Here is a 16,150-nt window from a genome sequence, read left to right as displayed (position 1 = left end):
GGCAATGCGGCAACAGATACGCAGGAGGCTGTCAGTGTGATCCCCGACCCCAGAACCCCTGAAAGTACTCGCCTGGAACCGGCCAGTACTGGACTGTCCAGTTATGTTGATCCAGTAATGCAGCAGGCATTGCAAAAGCTGATGGAAACTGATGTGGACAAGTACCTGCAGTACATGGCGGAGCAAAAGCGAGAGGAACGCCAATCTGCAGAGGCGCGGGAGAGACGACAGCATGAGCTGAACATGGCGAAAGTGCAGCAAGCCAGCCGGAGTTCAACGCCCAGCCTCCCTGCTGAAGGGACTGCCGCTCCAGTAAGTGCAAAATTTAAATTTGCTATTATCGAAAAAGACACTGACATTGACTTGTTTTTGAGGTCTTTCGAAAAGGCCTGCCGTCAGTATCGTCTGTCCCAAGACCAGTGGGCCAGACATCTGACACCCTTGCTGCGCTACAAAGCGCTTGATGCTTTCTCAGAGCTGCCTGTGGAAAAGGACAATGATTATACCGCTATAAAGGAGGCTATAATCACTAAGTACCAGCTGACGCCAGAAGCCTACCGGAAAAGGTTCAGGTCCTGGCAGAAAAAATCTACTGATTCTTATCAAGATGTGGTCAGCAGTCTGCTCACCACACTCCGCCAGTGGACGCTAGGCCTCACTAAAGGGTCTTACGGTGTCCTGGAGGACTTAATCGTCCTGGAGCAGTTTCTGAACATTTGCCCGGCTGATGTACGCCAGTTTGTGCTGGAGCGCCGACCGGCGTCAGCGACGGTCGCTGCAGACCTCGCTGAGACCTTTGCAACGACCAGGGTGCCGGAGACCCGCAGGACTGCCCCATCTAGCTGGAGAGGAGGTCAGTCCCACAATTTTGCAGACTCTCCTACCTCTGTGAGCCGTGCGCCCCAGAGGCCCTCCAGCGCAGCTGCTGCGTCCAGGCCTGCAGTAACAGAGGGCATCACCTGTCACTTTTGCCGCAAGCCCGGACACATGAAGTTTAACTGCCCGGAGCGGAGGCAGACCGCGCCAGCTCCTGCACCACCTACACCTCGCCCACGGCAACTGCCGCCAGCCAGCGCACCCCAGCCGGGAGCACCCAACAACGTCATGTTCGCAGGTGGGAGAGGGATCCACTCCGCTACGAGCAACCACCAGCTGGTTACAGTGAACGACCAGCTTGTTACCGGTTTCCGCGACACTGGAGCGGATGTCACCCTGGTGCGTGCGCACCTGGTCCCGACGGAAAATATCCTCCCTGACAAATACCTTACCCTCACTGGAGTGGGGGGCACTCTTTCTCGCATTCCCCAGGCTCGGGTGTCCATCGATTGGGGGGTGGGGGTTCAAGAGAAGGTTGTTGGGGTCCTGGACCAACTGCCGGTCCCAGTTTTGTTGGGGACCGACCTGGGCAAGCTTGTGTCCTATTATGAACCTGCCCCAAGCCCCTCAGACTGCCAGGAGGGAGACGGACTCTCCGCCCACACTAAGGTACTTTGCACCAAGGGGCAAGAACAGGGGGGAGGTGGGTTGAATGTGCCCAGTCCAGGGGTACCGAGTCCAATAGTACCTGTGTCACAGGTACCTGTGTTTGATATACCGATTGTTTGTGATGAAAATGTTGTTGTACCTGTCACTGTAATTCATGCATGCAGCCAGGATGTGAGTAATGCCAGTATGTGCCAGTCTGAAGGTGTACCTGTACTGGCAGTAACACGCAGCCGCGCTGCTCAGAACCTGGGCTCAGAGCAGGTGGAAGAGGTTCCGGCCTCCTCCCCCTCCTCTGACCACAGGGATGGTAGCCTTCAGCCACTAACTGCATATGCCACGGGCCAGCTGGCTGAGAGCGAGAGTGCTGCATTTGTGCAAGCACTCCAGACTGACCCTAGCCTCGAGGCACTCAGAAGGCAGGCTTCGGAGCCCCTCACGAATGAAGATACCTTCAAGGTATATTGGGAAGGTGGTAAGCTGTACAGCGAGCCTGTACAGCCCACCGAAGGTGAAACAAGTGTGGGTACCAAGTTGCTTGTGGTACCCAGTGCCTTCCGGGGGCATGTGCTGAAGTCCGCACATGACATTCCCCTGGCAGGGCACTTGGGAATCCACAAGACACTTGACCGTATCCAGGGTCATTTCTACTGGCCCAGGATGCGGATCGATGTGACCAACTATTGCCGCTCATGTACTGTTTGCCAAAAGGTAAAACGGGCTGGGAACCCCCGCAAGGCTCCCTTGTGTCCACTGCCAATCATAGGTGAGCCCTTTCACAGAGTGGCAGTCGACATAATTGGACCATTGCCCACTCCCAGCAGCAGTGGCAAAAGGTACATCCTGACGGTGGTGGATTACGCCACCCGCTATCCTGAGGCCATGGCGCTTTCCTCCCTGAGGGCGGACAAGGTAGCAGACGCGCTACTTAACATTTTCTCCCGAGTCGGGTTCCCTGCGGAGATGCTCTCCGATCAGGGATCCCAGTTTATGTCCGAACTCATGGAGGCCCTGTGCAAAAAGATACACATGACGCACATTGTCTCCAGTCCCTACCACCCGCAGACCAATGGACTGTGTGAACGGTTCAACGGGACGCTGAAGCAAATGCTGACCACGTTTGTTGAGTCGCAAGGTGGGGACTGGGAACGATACCTGCCTCATCTGTTGTTTGCGTACAGGGAGGTGCCGCAGGAGTCAACCGGGTTTTCCCCGTTTGAACTCCTGTATGGGAGGAATGTCCGAGGACCCTTACAATTGATGCGGGAGACATGGGAGGGCAAGGGCGACCCCACTGATGTCTCCGTGGTCGATTACGTCCTCAAGTTCAGGGACAAAATGGAGTCCCTGTCCGCAGTAGTGACCAACAACCTGGCCCAGGCTCAGGCCAAACAAAAAGCATGGTACGACCGCACTGCTGGAGAGCGGTCATTTGATGTGGGTGACAAGGTATATGCCCTTCTTCCCGTGAGGCAGAACAAGCTGCAAGCAGCCTGGGAGGGGCCTTTTACTGTAGTGCAGCGGTTAAACCCTCTGACGTATCTAGTGAACATGGGGGGCAGGAAGCAGAAGAGCTTTCATGTAAACATGCTGAAGGCCCACCATGACAGGACCCAGTATGCGCTGCCAGTGTGCAGCCGGTTAGAGCAGGGAGAGGCAGACCCCCTGTTAGACCTGCTGGCTGACGTACGAGATGTGGACGGCGACCTAAACGTCAATCCACAGCTCGCCTCAGCCCAGCAAGAGCAGTTACAGAAGGTGCTGGGCCAGTACCAGCACACCTTCTCCGGTATCCCGGGGCGGACCAGTATGGCGGTGCATGGGGTAGATACAGGTACCCATCCCCCCATCAGGCAATCCGCTTACCGTGTCTCTCCCGAGGTACAGGCGGACATGCAGAAGGAGGTGAGGGAGATGCTGGAGTTAGGGGTGGTTCAAAAGTCCAGTAGTGCCTGGGCAGCCCCTGTTGTCCTGGTCCCCAAGAAGGACCAGACAACTCGGTTCTGCGTAGACTACAGGAAACTGAACGCCATCACCACTACAGACGCCTACCCCATGCCTCGCATTGATGAGCTGCTAGATACACTGGCATCAGCCAGGTACCTATCAATCATGGATCTGAGCCGGGGGTATTGGCAGATACCACTTGCACCTGACGCGAGGCAAAAGTCGGCCTTCATCACCCCTTTCGGCCTCTTCGAGTTCACGATGATGCCCTTTGGGATGAAGAACGCCCCCGCCACGTTTCAGCGGGCCGTGAACGACCTGCTAGAGGGAATGCAAGGGTTCGCTGTAGCGTATCAGGATGACATTGCGGTGTTCAGCCCCACCTGGGAAGAACACCTCAAACACCTGTCCCAGGTACTAGAGAGGCTGGCCATGGCCAATCTGACGGTTAAACCGAGTAAGTGTCAGATTGGCATGACCGAGGTGCAGTACTTAGGTCACCGGGTGGGGGGTAACACCCTGAAACCTGACACGGGAAAGGTGGACGCCATCCTGGCATGGCCTCGACCTATCACGAAAAAGCAGGTCCAGGCGTTCCTGGGGACCGCCGGCTACTATAGGAAATTTGTTCCTGCCTATAGTACACTGGCGAAGCCCCTGACCGATGCCACTAGCAAGAAGCACCCCAAGGTTGTTAGCTGGACCCCCGCTTGCGAGAATGCCTTCCAGGCCTTGAAGCAGGCCCTCGCAAGCGCCCCTGTGCTTCAGGCCCCAGACTTCAGTCGTCGGTTTGTGGTGCAAACCGATGCCTCTGACTACGGTCTCGGCGCAGTCCTCAGCCAGGTGGATGGAAAGGGGGATGAACACCCTATCCTCTACCTGAGCCGGAAGCTCCTGCCCCGAGAGGTAGCCTACTCCACAACTGAAAAGGAGTGCCTGGCGATCGTGTGGGCCCTACAGAAACTGCAGTCGTATCTGTACGGCCGCTCCTTCACGATCGTCACTGATCACAATCCCCTGAGTTGGCTAAACCGTACTGCTGGAACCAACGGCAAGCTCCTACGGTGGAGCCTGTCATTGCAGCAGTACGACTTTACGATCCAACACAAAGCAGGCAGCCGACACCAAAACGCTGATGGGCTGTCGCGGTGTCAGGGGGAACCCGACCCAACAGCGCCAATAGCTGCTACGGAAGGCGTCCTGTTGACACCTCCCTGAGCAGAGCTCGGGAAGGGGGAGGTGTGACGCCGGGCGACGCCCAGTCGTCCGAGGATTCGCGGCCGATTGTCCGATCGCAACCGTGATCGGAAAACTGACATTCTTTATTTTTAAAATAGAAGTTTTTCCTTCCTGCCTTCCCCCCCCCCCCCCCCCCTTTTGCCATGAGGGCTGAATGGGCCTGCGTTAGCATATGGCTAAAGCAACCTGGTTTAGCAAGAAATCCTGTTAAGGCTCCCGGAAAAGCTCTGGTGACACTAATGTGCTAATTGGGCAGAGCTGAAATACCAACAGAGTCTATTCAACAGGGGAAGCTAGCACAGCATGAGGTCTATTGACACCTACATTCCTCCCAGTCTTGACGGCACCGACTAAACTGAGTATGGAATGCATGGTGTTGATAACTTTGTCACATTTTGCAAATACCATCCATGGGAGGAATATGAAAATTACATAATTTTGTTTCCCTAATTCTGTAGAATATGGTGATACTAGACATAGCCAGGTAACCCGAGCAGGGGCTGAGATATGAATAATGGGGTCCCCGTGCGCCCCAAATATTGCAAGTTTGATGTCCTATGAACGTGTATTCTCAGCCCAATCTGAATATGAAATCGGTTTGCATGTGCGACAAAACCCCGGCGGGGTATGAAATTGGACATATTTTGTGGATGGCTGGAAGTTCCTCCCCTGAGAACTCACTGCCTGACACGCCCCTGGGCTGAGCTTGAGACTCCGCCCAGAAATGTCAGTGCTCAAAACTGATTGCATGAGGACCCCCAGCCAATTCCCCCACTTTCCATCATACCGAAAAGACTGCCACTGCTTGGGGAAATAGCAGTGGCCATCTTGCAGGCGGAGCAACGGCCATGTGGTTCGGCCATATTGCGAACTAACTGCAACAAAGGAACTTTGTCTTTTCCCGAACGGACTTTCCACAGAATCATAAGTATTCGTTCTTTTTATCCTTTTTTCTTTTATGTACTGTGTTATCACTGTCTCTCATCGTTTAATTGTTCACGATTGTCTGTATATATTAATTATTTATATTGTAACAAATAAAGGCTTTTTAAAAGGTCTTTACCTCTCAGTAAAACCTTCTATTCAGTATACACAGACGAGACCTAAACTTCCGAAGGGACGCTACTGTTTTGATAGATAGATAGGAATTGCACAGTTTTAACCGGTTGTTTGTTTCACAGGTCTATAGCCAGTTAGCAGTTATCTCTGGGCTGATAGAAAACAGAGATGGTGGCAAATCTACCCCTGGGTTGGAGTAAAAGTGTATTTTCGTAACCTCACAGGCTCCCTACTGCGTCGTGACGCTCAAACTCCGCCAATTCTACGCAGATTGCGTCCATAGCTCTCAATCTGTGTGCTAGAATCGGATCGGACGGTTTTGCGTGTTCACGGCCAGTGGGGCTCTTGTGACACCCCAGTAAGGTCGGTTTCCTTGAGATGCAAAAATTATTTGAAGGCTTCCTCCAGGGTCTCATGATGGGAATACACCATGAGATTTTTTGGCAGATAGTTGGTTCAATAGATAATTTAATGCATATCCGATCTGATTTTCGATCGGAAAAGCGATCGGAAAAGCGATCGGACAGTAGGTGCTGCACTCAGTGGTATCAGAGCAATGGAACAAAAGTCAGTACTGTTATGCGTTCTTCCTTATGGAACTGAGAATGGCTGCCAACATGCAGCATATCCCCAGATGATAAACCTGTTGATGGCACAGTAATTAACCGCTTAACCTTTGACTCTTGAAAAACGTGTCTTAAAGCACGCAAGAGTAGACATCCGCAGGGTAGTGTGGCCGAGCGGTCTAAGGTGCTGGATTAAGGCTCCAGTCTCCTCGGAGGTGTGGGTTCAAATCCCACCACTGCCAGCCTTTAACTTCTCGCTTGCTTGACAAGGATATATTATGTAGGAAAGATAAGGCCTCAGCTCCTCTGGCTTTAACACTTGCTCAAATACTTGTCCAAGCTTATACATCAGGGCCACTTGAGGAGCTTATCTTGGTCAGAAAGGTTGCTTTTGACCTAGCTCCCGGACTTCCAGTAGAGGGTGTACTTGCTGTTTCCTTGAAGCCGACTTTGAAGCACTTTTTTGGGCACCATTTGAACTTGAGGTCCCTGCTTGGCTTGGGCCTAGCAGGGGCCTTGCCTGTGCTAACCGGCCGCTCCAGCCATGGAGCGGCCGGCTCATACCCCCCCTACTGCTTCAACTTACCTGGGGGATGCCCCTGGCCAAGTGGATCCGGTGACTTGGTTCAGGGAGGTAAAATTGAGGATGGAGCTGGTGGAAGACCTAGGAAAAAAGTACAAGACTATAAAGTACAGGTTTGGGGCATCCTGGAGGAAAGAAATGTCCCACACGAATGAGGACCTAGTCCAGCTAAAGAAAGAGATAAGGATGCAAAAAGACATCTTACACAGCCTGGAGTACATTGGAGGGCCCCTAGCGGAAAACTACCAACACAGGCGGCGTTTCCGCAAAATGCTGGGCCCGGATCCTGAAATCGATACAAGCAGTGAGGATAATGAGGAAGATGAGGAGTGCATGGTTGTGGAATCTAGTAGCACACCAGTGGAGGCGCCTGACTGGATCAAGAAGGAAAAAGGTGAGGGGGATAAAGTACCTAGCTCTGCGGTGGGTGCCCGGGAGGGTGTGGGTAGTGCCTGCCTTGCTTCCCCTGCCGCCGGAGGTCCGGGCGGTATAGCTGCCGCTGGGGCCCCTGGAGTGGTAGTGGGTGGTGGGGTGAGTGCTGCCAGCACCAAGGCTGCAAAAGCTGTGCCCCCTGCTATGTTATCTAGCGGTGGGGTTGATGGGGCTGTGATGGCCTCCCCGGGTGCCCGCACAGAATCTCCCCCTGCTCCCCTGGATGCTGCTAGTAGGGCTTTACCCGGTCCTCTGGTGGTGTCTGGGGATGCTGCGGAGGGTGAGAAGTGCGCCCAGAGTTTTAGGGAAAGTCCCTCAGAGCCTACCTGTGTTTCCAGTGCGGAGGTCCGTAATGGTGCCGACAGCGCTATCCCTATAAGCCAAGATGGCGCCGAGACGCCAAACACTGTTGATGAGACGCCGGAGGAACTTTCGGCCCGCCTACCGGAAGTGATGTGCGGAGCTGAGGCGGCCAATCAGCCGCATGGGAAAGCGGCAAGCGTTCCCCACGCGGCCATCCATACGCATGACGCCATTGAAACAGGCGTTCATGACGCGGCCAGGGGGACGCATGGAAAAAGTCCTGATGCGGCCAGTAAGCCGCATCAACATGCGGAGGATGCGGAAGATGTGACCAAGCATATGGAAGGAGGTGGGTGCAATGCGGCCGGAGATCCGCATCACCACACACAGTCTGCAGCCAATCCAGACGGAATTTCGTATTACAACACGGAAACTGGGGCCGATGGAGTACAAGTGGGAGTATCTCATGCAGCCAGTGCAGCGCACCTGAGTGCAGGAGTGGGAGCCTGTGGATTACAAAAAGATGCGGACAATGCATCAGAAAATGTGTCTTTAAGCCCTGCCAAGCAAGGGGTGACCCTGGAGGAGAAGGGGGGGATCCCTGAAAAGTCTGGCTCTAGCACTGGCGAATCTGGGGAGGATTTTCAAGCCCCAATTGGTGGACAGGACTCTCCTGTGGGCGGTGCCAGGCGTAAGAAGACGGGTGAGAAACCAGCTATTTCTAAAGTTTCTTCTAAAAAAGTAAAAAAAGGAAAAAATAAGTTAAAGAGACCCTGTATTGTTGTGACGGGTGGGGGAAGGGTGAAGAAAAAGTCTGAGGGTAACATAGTGGAAAAAGTTGAATTGCCCTCAATGGAGGTAGAAAACACAAATGTGGAAAAAGATGCAAATATAAATGTGATTGTGGGCGGTGCCCAAAAAGTTCATCAAACTGATGTTGTTGATGGAGAACCTGTGTTGCTTGTTGGTGGCTCGAACGGGAGTGCCGGGGTGGAGTTAAGTCTGCAGGGGGGAAGGGACAAAGATGCAGATGAGACTCTTCCTGACACTTCCGTCACAGATCTCACTTCAAGCTCAATAGTAACAACAAAGGTTTCGTCTCGTTTCCCTAACGATAGTGATACAGAAAGGGCTTCTGTCCTTTATAGGGAAATTAATGGTGAAATAATAATGATCAAAGATGGTCAAGTGAGTCATGGGTTGGATCCTCTGTTTGGTGATAGCTTTCACTCCCTTTCTGGAGGTGACAACTCAGACTCAGATGAAGGTTGGAGAAAGAAAAAAGTTAAAAAAAAGCATGTAGTGCCTCCGCCTATTGTAGTGGAAGACTTAATAACAGAAATCCGTACAATGGACTGTATCTACAGGCTAGAGAAAGAGCGCCTGGTGGTGATAGAAGGCCATTCAGGCAAAACTAAGATTTTTTCTGTGGAACCTGGGGGGGACTTCAAAGGTCTCTATCTAGTGGGCAAAGGTGACCCAAATTGTGGATGCCAGATTGAATTTCGGGCCAATGGCAAGACATTTTTGGTAGAAAACGAGATCATCAAGAGATTTGATTATACTGGCAAAGTAGAGTTCAGCGAAACCATTTTTGGTCTGGGTCCCAATGCCCCTAGGTATGAGGGCCCCCCCCCCCCCCCCGTGTCCCCTGTGGTTGCCTCGGTGCCTGATGAGGCGCCTGGTGACAGTTCGGCTGGAGCTGAGGTTGGTGGAGTGTCTGCTGGGTCTGGGTTGCCTGGGTTGGAGAGCGTGACCAGGGTAGGTTTTGATTTTCCTGCCCTGGGCCCTGCCTCCAACCCGGAAGCCCTTGCCTCCATGGCGGCCTCGGCTCAGGGGACATCCGCTGCCCGGCCCCGGTCATATTCTCGTGCAGTGCGAAGTGCCGCTTCTGGGAGGAGAGTTCTAGCTCCCCTGGAGCTGGAGTCTGAGACATTTGTCCCTGGCAGGAGGAACGTGGTCAGACTTAAATGGGAACATGATTCTGCCATTCCTAACAAAAAAGAGTTTGTCCGGTTCCTCCTGGATCTGGGGACAAAGCCATGTGACTTAAACGCGATTCTAGCTCCAGGGGATCCCCCCCAGTATTATGATGTGAGCTTTTTGTCGCTGCACGGGATGGAGGCCTTCCTGGAGGAGAGACTGAAGGTGTCAGTTAACAACCAGTGGCACGGTTTCTCAGTCTTTCCTCTATCCCGGCAGTCATTGGAAAAAAAAGCTCACATCGTAGTGCAAAATGAGAGCATCCCTGTGAGAGACTTGATGTCCTGGGTTCAGCATTACGCTGACGTGATGGCCCCTCCGCAGCGAGTCCTGGATGACCTGGGGATTTGGTGGGGGGAATATGAGGTGGCGATAAAGCTCCATACTAAGGAGGGACTCGTCACCCATATTCCCCGATCCGCCCTTATAGGGCGTGACAAAATTATTACTTATTATCCCGGTCAGCCCAGGACCTGCAATAGATGTGGAAAGCGGGGCCATCTCGCCAGTAACTGCCCCGATCCCAGGTGTAGCAGGTGCCAGGAGTTCGGGCATTCCTCAGGTAGTTGCCGCCGAATCAAGTGCAATTTTTGTTTTGAATACGGTCACCCGTATACGGAATGCCCGATCTCCTGGGCAACTATGCCTGAGGATCTCAGGAGAGCCATGTTGGTCCGTATGGACGAGGAGAATCAGCTCGTCCCCCTGCCAATTCCCAGTGTGTCTGTCCAGCCTGTATCAGCTCCTATTGTTTCCGAGTCTGTTACTGTTCCTTTTTCTGTTGTCTCTCCCGCCGCTTCTCCTCGTCCAGTTAGGACTAAGGTGGCCCCTGAGGGGCAGTCTGAGCTCAGGAGGTCTGGTCGTCTCAGGGATGCTGCTCATGGGGGGGAAGGCTCTTCTCCCAAGGCACAACGCATAAGGCCCCCAAGGTCAGTTAAAGTCAAGAGGGCTCTTAAACCCTCTGGTCCTGGTTACCCCTTTGCCCCTCCATCCTCGGCCCCTCCCTCCCTTGCTCCTCAGGAGCCTGTTCCCCTTTTGTCCTCCGATCCCCCTTCCTCGTCCCCTCCTCCCTCTGCTCCCCCCCCTCCCCCTCCTGATGACACAGTCATCCCCCCCCCTCCTCCCCCTCCTGATGATTCAATCATCACTTCCCCCCCCCCCCCTCCTCCTCCCCCCCCCCTCCTGATGACATTGTCATCACCTCTCCTCCCCCTCCTCCTGATGACACTACTTCCCCATCCCCTACTGATGGCAGTGTTGCTGTTGCTCCTAGTCCAGTCTCGCTCTCCCTGTTTTCAGGTAGTTGTCTCCAGCCAAAGGGCAAGGAGGACCTAAACGAGGAGGAAAAAGCGTTCTTGGAAGAACGATTAAAAACCAGGAGAACAAGTAAGGGACCCAAATCTGGGCCCCTACAAAGAAGGGCCACTCAGAAAAATTGGGCAGTCCTGGTTCAAAGGCGTAATGAAGTCAAACTTGCCAACAGATTTGACTTGTTGGCTGGTAAGCCTTTGTCCTCGGAAGAGGAAGATATGGTGATTGGCAATCCTGCCACTGTCTGAAGGGGTATTGTCTTTTGTGTTCTCGTTTTTTGTTTCTTGTAATGTTGTGTTTTTGCTTTCATTTTTATTGTCTTTGTTCAAAGGAGTATGAAGGGAAACCTCAATCACTCTAATGGCTGCTCCCTCACCACTAATGTTGGCAACGATCAACGTTGCTAGCATCAAAACCCCCAGAGCTCGAAAATTGGCGTTCACAATTCTGGCCAGCCTGGAGGCTGACATCATTTTCCTACAGGAGACCAGGCTCACCTCTACGGCTGACCTCTGGTTAGCCGAGAGGGACTGGGTGTCCGGTCAGAGTTTCTGGTCTCTTGCGGGAGAGCCTGGAAGTGGTGTAGCGGTCCTTTTTAGGACCGACATGGTAACATGCCGGCGAGTTATTGAAGTGGAGATGGGAAGGTGTCTGGTTTTGGACGTCTGTGTGAAAGGGCAGGACCTCAGGCTTATCAACGCCTATGCTCACCCCTCAATTAAGGGGGAGAGGAAGCGCCTTTTCACACAGATCAGGCCATTCTTTTTTTCAGCTTGTCCTGTGATCCTGGGTGGTGATTTTAACACCGTCACTAGGGCCAAGGACAGGGCGAGTGCCCGGGTCCGGATAAGCGGTGATGGTAAGTTTTTAGATAGAATAGTTAAAGATGCTGATCTGGTGGATGTACACATTCGACATTCACCAGGTCTCACGGGTTTCACCTTTTAGAGCGGTAGCAGTAGATCTAGAATAGATAGGTTTTTTGTTTCGGAGAATCTCATCACTTCGGCCCCCAAGCTGTTGGCGGTGGAATTCTCTGATCACCTTATTCTATCGGTGTGTTTGAATGCTCTAGACGCTCCTCCCAGAGGTAGGGGTATCTGGAGAATGAATTCGGCCCTGCTGCTGGAAAGTGACGTGAGACGATCCTTTGAGGAGTTTTTTCAGGCACAGGTCACCATCCTGGACTGTTTCAACAATAGGTCTGAGTGGTGGGAGGAAGTCAAAAAACGTGCTGCCAGATTCTTCAAGGGTCTAGCTGTCCGTAAAAATATTGATAGAGATTTTGCTTACCAACAACTGAGGGAGAGATTAAACATTCTGGTCTCTGAGGGCGGAGATCCGGGGGAGATCTCTGAGGTCAAACTCCGCCTCAAGCAGTTGCAGTACGACCGGTTGGCTTCTTTGACTCTGGAGAGGGATCATGGTAAGTACCACTCGCCTGACCCTTACCAGAGTTTCAAACAAAGTTCAGCGCTTAGGACGGTCCATGGTCTCAGGGATGGTTCGGGATCTCTGGCAAAGTCCAGGTCGGAGATCTTGTCCATCGCTAGAGAGTTTTATGCTAAACTGCTTGGGGAGAAGCCCCTTGACCAGACAAGAATGGATGATTTCTTGGCTTCCATACCAGGTCTGAAAGAATTTGATGTTTCTGGTATTGATTTGACCACTGAGATCACCGTGGATGAAGTAGCGAGGGCCATTGATGGTCTCGCGCCTAAAAAGACCCCGGGTCCGGATGGACTGACGGCTGAGTTTTACAAGGCCTTCAAATCCATCCTGGCCCCTAAATTGGCCGGTGCTTTTAACGACTGCCTTGCCGAGGGTCAATTACCACCCTCCATGAGGCAATCTGCGGTTATCTTGTTGTCAAAAGGTCGTAATCCTGAGATGATTGAGAATTGGCGTCCCATCAGCCTTCTCAATGTCGACAGGAAGATCTTGGCAAAAATTTTATTCTGGCGCTTGTCCCAGGTAACGGATGTGCTTTCCCGCCACCAGCACTGCTCGGTTTCAGGTAGGAGTACTTTCTCAGCACTGTTAGCTGTCCGGGAAGTTCTGGAACGGTGCAGGGCTGAGGGCTGGGGAAAGTTTTTGCTAACATTGGACCAGTCGAAGGCCTTTGATCGAGTCAACCATAAGTACCTATGGCGGCTACTTAGTGTGTACGGCTTGCAGGGGAGGTTTATCAATTGGCTACAGACTTTGTATAAAGAGGCTGAGAGTTTCATGCTCATCAACGGATGGATCGGCCAGCCTTTTGAGGTGAGCTCGGGGGTCCGCCAGGGGTGTCCGCTGAGTTCTCTACTGTACGTATTTGCCATCGACCCCTTCGTGAGAAGGTTAGAGGGCAGTGCGCTCAGTGGGGTTCCTGTGGGCATCTCTGGTGTCTCGCCTCTGAAGGTGGTGGCTTATGCCGATGATGTAACAGTTGTGATCTCGAAGGCGGAAGAGGCGTTGGTGGTGGCCGAAGAGATCGCTCTGTACTCGTCGGCATCTGGTTCAAAAGTGAATCCGGATAAGTGCGAAACTTTCTGGTTGGGCAAAGAAGGAGAATCCTTTGCACTTCCTGGCTCCTTTACCGTGCCTCAGGACGAAATCAAGATCTTAGGCATCAAATTTGGCCCAGGCGATTACGGCCTGCGAAATTGGGAGAGCAAGCTGAAAGATGTCGACACTAAAGTGGCTCGTTGGAAGGGTTGGCGTTTAACCCTCAGGGAAAGGGTTGACTTGATTAAAACCTATCTGGTGCCGATAATGTTATACGTTAGCTACGTTGCAATTTTGCCAGCATCCCTGTACACCAGGATTAACGCTCTGTTTTTCCTGATGTTATGGGGAAACAGAACGAACCCTGTACGTAGGAACATCACTTACAGAACCAGGCGGGAGGGTGGCTTAGGAATGGTCAACCCGATCGTCTTTTTCTCCCTGATGTTCATTAAGTTCAATCTTGGTAGTTTGTTTGCAGGGAGCCCGCCTACTTGGGTAAGCTTCTTTCAGATCTGGTGTGAGCCTTTCCTCAGGGATTGGATGAGCGGTGGCTCAGTGAAGAAACTGAATGCACGTCATGGCTACCTTCCGGCCTATGTTTTGCCTTGCATGAAGAAACTGCGGCAGTGGGGATTGGGAGTGGAGGACATCAGGTCGGTCGACAGGAAAGTCCTGTTGGCTAGAGTGGTGGACTCTCATTTCCATGACCCATTGGCCTTGAAGGATTGCCCAGGCCCGATTTTGAAGGAGGGTTTGCGGTTACTTAATTCACCGCGCGTTCCGAACAAATTCTGGGACATCGCCTGGCTAACTTTCCAGGGCAAACTGTATGTTGGAGGGCACATGTGGGGTCGGAGACCAGAAGTTCGTGTCTGTCCTCGACAGGAGTGTTCCGTTGAGGAGGACATGGAACACTTTCTGATCACATGCCCCTTCAATGTAGAGGTGTATAAACAGGTGGGTGGGGTCCTAGGCATCCCATTTCTGGAGCATCTGAGTTATGCTGAGTGGGCATATGGAGCTTTTAACCAACGCCAGGGCTTTGATTTGTGCACTTTATACATAGTTAGCCTAGTGGTTAGGAGACACGTTTGGTTGGCACGGTGTGACGTAGCGATTAGGCAGAAAATCTCGCCGGTCCAGGTGGTGGTGAACGGTATTCTCGGTGAGGTTGGGAAGATCCGGTTCTTGGAGAAGAAGAAGCTGGGGAGAGGAGCTTGGATTCTGGCTTGGCAGAATATCAAGCCTCCTTGACCTGGTGGACTCTTCTCCAGGGTGTTGCTTTACTATTCTCCCTCTTGCACCCTAGATTTTTTGAGTTTTGTGATTCTTTTTTGAAGTCTGGCCGCAGACACAAAGGAGATATCCCTTTGTGCTTCTTCTATATATTGTTGGTAGCGGTGATGTTTTGTCTCGTTAATTAATTTTATTTCTTGTCTTGACTCAACGTTGTCTATAGTCTTCTGTTTTTCCTTTGGGCGTAAAAGACCCATTGTATGACTGTGTGGTATGAGTAGTGTATTGTAGGTGATGTCATCTTTTTTTTTTTTTTTTTTTTTTTTTTGGTGGTAGTGTATGTTATGTGTTTTTTCTTTTCTTTATTTATTTTTAGTACGTTGAATAAATGATGTAATGTAGGTGTTGTTTCCGTTTTTGTATGGAAGTGGCTGATTGATACTCCTTCAACAGTAATATCTCATATGAGAATGATTTATGAGTTATGTGTTTATATCTTGTTTTGGGTATTTCCCTTGCATTATATGTTTTTCTGATGTAAATACTGTAAATAGAGTTATTGCTTGATGAAATCAAGTATAAAACAGGATGTTTAATGTTGTATATAGGATCTTTTGGAGGAAAAATCTCTTGTATAATTTTGCTTTCAGATATGCATATTTTTTAATTTATTTATTGCCTATAATGTATGCTATATGATCCTGTCTTTTATAATAAAATATCTTGAGGAGCTTATCTTGGTCAGAAAAGGTTACATTTGAGAAGACTAATCCATTGATTCTGCTGTGGCATAGAGTGCTTTACCTGCACTTTCCTAGGTGCTGTCATCAGAGGCATAGAACCAAAGCCAGTACTGTCAAGTGTTTTCTCTTTCTGCGGTATTGAGAATAGGTGCATACATGCAGCATGTCCCCAGTTGATTACTTGTTGATGGCACAGTAATGAACCACTCAACATTCCACTCATACACACCTCATTTTAAAAGCACACATTGGCTATCATTCATAAAGCATTTCCGCATGCGGAAATGCTAAAAACAGCTGATTTTACCGACCACTCGGCAAAGTCAGCATTCATAAAGGCTCTTTCCGCATGAAAAAATGACACTAACGAGCAGAGTGATAAATCACCGCCTTGTGCGGTGATTATCGGAACAAATGTAGCAAAATGTTCATTCATGAAGAACACCGCAAGCGGTGTCAGGTCGGGAAGTCCCGCTCCCTCTGATGTGGCGATACCAATGCAAGTGAATGGAGACACACAGACCTCCCAGGCAGCTGCAGCAGAGCGGAACACGGAGAAATGTATCAACTCTGCAGCTTCCGTGTCTCCACCTGCCTACCGCCTGCCTATCGCCAGCCTAGTTCGGGGAATCTCCGCAGTGCTACCGCACATGGATACTTTTCTGTGAATGCCCACCCAGAAGTCTAAAATACCGCCAGCGGTGTTTTCCCGCACTGATTCCCCTTACCGACAGCCTCTTTATGAATGATAGCCAAAAGATCAATATCGGCAA

The 16,150-nt window shown here is 51.4% G+C and overlaps 1 non-coding gene across 1 annotated transcript; it reads left to right on the top strand.

The window, feature by feature from the left end:
* Positions 1-6,453: 6,453 nt before the first annotated feature.
* TRNAL-AAG (transfer RNA leucine (anticodon AAG)) lies at positions 6,454-6,535 on the top strand. Its single transcript has one exon. It is a non-coding gene; the product is annotated as a tRNA-Leu (tRNA).
* Positions 6,536-16,150: the final 9,615 nt, after the last annotated feature.

Source organism: Hyperolius riggenbachi, chromosome 12, assembly GCF_040937935.1.
Source record: "Hyperolius riggenbachi isolate aHypRig1 chromosome 12, aHypRig1.pri, whole genome shotgun sequence".
Lineage (NCBI taxonomy): Eukaryota > Metazoa > Chordata > Amphibia > Anura > Hyperoliidae > Hyperolius > Hyperolius riggenbachi.
The sequence above is the reverse complement of the archived record's forward strand: the minus strand, read 5'-3'. Positions and strand labels throughout refer to the sequence as shown.